The sequence below is a fragment of the Pygocentrus nattereri genome, chromosome 5 (assembly GCF_015220715.1).
Source record: "Pygocentrus nattereri isolate fPygNat1 chromosome 5, fPygNat1.pri, whole genome shotgun sequence".
NCBI lineage: Eukaryota > Metazoa > Chordata > Actinopteri > Characiformes > Serrasalmidae > Pygocentrus > Pygocentrus nattereri.
Genome location: NC_051215.1, coordinates 17289169 through 17291766, shown reverse-complemented (window position 1 = coordinate 17291766; position 2598 = coordinate 17289169). Strand labels below are relative to the sequence as shown.

Sequence of the window (2598 nt, the reverse complement as noted above, 5' to 3'; positions counted from 1 at the left end):
TCAGGCCAGTCAGGTTCTTCCACACCAAACTCACTCATCCATGTCTTTATGGACCTTGCTTTGTGCACTGGGGCTCAGTCATGTTGGAAGAGGAAGGGGCAATCTCCAAACTGTTTCCACAAAGTTGGGAGAATGAAACTGTCCAAAATCTCTTGGTCTGAAGCATTAAGAGTTCCTTTCACTGGAACTAAGGGGCTGAGCCCAACTCCTTAAAACAACCCCACACCATAATCCCCCCTCCACCGAACTTTACACTTGGCACAATGAAGTCAGACATGTACCGTTCTCCTGGCAACCACCCCAGACTTGTCCATCGGATTCCCAGATGGAGAAGCATGATTTGTCACTCCAGAGAATACGTCTCCACTGGTCTAGAGATCCGTGGTGGCACTTTACACCACTGCATTCGACGCTTTGCATTGCGCTTGGTGATGTAAGGCTTGGATGCAGCTGCTCAGCCATGGAAACCCATTCCATGAAGCTCTCTACACTCTGTTTTTTAGCTAATCTGAAGGCCACATGAAGTTTGGAGGTCTGTAGCAATTGACTCTGCAGAAAGTTGGCGACCTCTTTGCACTATGCGCTTCAGCATCTGCTGACCCCGTTCTGTCATTTAACGTGGCCTACCACTTCATGGCTGAGTTGCTGTCGATCCCAATCGCTTCCACTTGGTTAAAATACCACTGACAGTTGAATGTGGAATATTTAGTAACCAGGAAATTTCATAACTGGACTTATTGCACAGGTGGCATCCTATCATGGTACCATGCTGGAATCCACTGAACTCCTGAGAGCAACCCATTCTTTCACAAATGTTTGTAGAAGCAGCTTGCATACCTAGGTGCTTGGTTTTATACACCTGTAGCCATGGAAGTGATTGCAACACCTGAATTCAATAATTTGGATGGGTGACTGAATACTTTTGGCAATATATTGCATATGTAGAAAAATCCCACAAATTGTCTTGTTTCAAAATTCAACCTGCTGCTACTGTCAGCTGTCAAATCATGGAGAATGATGACAGCTCTAGTTCCACTGCAGTTATACAGGCCCATGCATCACACATGATGTTGTTTGCTTGGGTAATGCGTAATACATGATTTAGTATTTTTTTTAGCAAACTCTAATCTGGACTTTTGCTTTTTCAAGCTTTCCAGTGGTTTGCATCATGTGGTAAACTCCCTGAGGCCATGCTGGTGTTTTCTTCTCTGTATGGAGTGTATTTTTAATAGTTTCATTTTTTGTGTTTATGATTGAAAGTAAAATTCAGTCATCTATTATTGTAACATTCTATAGTCTACCGGGTTGTTTGTTACTGTTATGTTCATATACTTCTTCTTGCTTCTGTAGCTTCTGTCTGTAGGCCCCTTAGTGGCTCTTCATCCAGTGGAATGGAAACCATCTTGGATATTTTAAATAAATAAAATCCAATTAAAGACACTCTCTCTGTCTGACAAGTAATTCTGTGTTGAGTTGCTAGTGAGCAATGATGGGTGCGAAGGGAAGTGTGAGGACCTCCTGCTGAGAAAACAATTCACATCCTCCACAATGACAACTATGTCTAGATAAAATGGACAACACATCTTCAGCTTTCTTTATATCGAAAAAGTCTGATTCAACTGTCACGGTTAAAATTAGCATTTAACTAACCCCTTTAAATGCCCAGGGACCACTGGCAGACCCAAAGTTTTATTACACACTTCCATAACTAAGAATATTCAGAAAAAAATAGCCAATTTGCACTACTGCCCTTGCTGTTACCAAACAGTACGACTTAGTATGTAAAAAGCCTGGGATTTTAAGGGGTTAAACACAATAAAATTATATAAATGTTGACTTGCTTGTTCACCTACACTGGTTTTGTATATCATGCACATTTACATCACTGGTGTGGAACCTCCAAAGCAAGCAGAAGTTTTGTTTTATGGCTGCTGTGAAAAGGATTTAATCTCTTGAAAAGCTCATATGCGTAACATTACCATGCATCATCTTTTGGAGATTTATTAATTCTGCCTCATTCTGACCTGCTTTACTGCCACTGGAACTTCTTAGAACTTTATGTTGAGAGCCAAACAGCATAAGACTCCAAATGCAAACTTAATATCTAGAATCAGCTCTAAACCTTTTCTTAGCCTTTTTTTATTTCTAATAAATACCGATGCAGCAACTCACAGTAAGACAAGCAACAACTGAAGAGCCTATTTATACTTACAGGGTCCTGAAATGACAGAATAAAAAGGACACTGGTTTCTTTATTGTTCAACCAACATGGACATCTATATCCTTAAACTGAAGCTTAAAGTTTAAGCCACCCTTAACCCTCACAGCCATTGTTTCACTTCACATCTGATGTGCTACAGTCCAGAGCCAAAACAATGGCAAAATGCATCATGTGTATGTGTGTTATGTGATGGGGGATTGAGGGGGATTAAGTATATGATTATTTGGGAGTGGAAACATTAAAAAAACTAGAGAATATGCAGGTTAGCAAAGAAAGCTCTATGAGTTTTAAAGAAGGAAAAATATAATGTATAAAAAATTTATTTTTAGCAATTTAAACCTCTGGGAAATATCCAAGTTCTGTTTGTTTTCCACTCC

At 40.0% G+C, this 2598-nt stretch overlaps 1 protein-coding gene across 1 annotated transcript in view; it reads right to left on the bottom strand.

Annotated features, from left to right (window-relative positions):
* tenm3 (teneurin transmembrane protein 3) overlaps positions 1 to 2598 on the bottom strand; it is a 628014-nt gene that overhangs the window by 486096 nt on the left and 139320 nt on the right. The window lies entirely within an intron of this gene.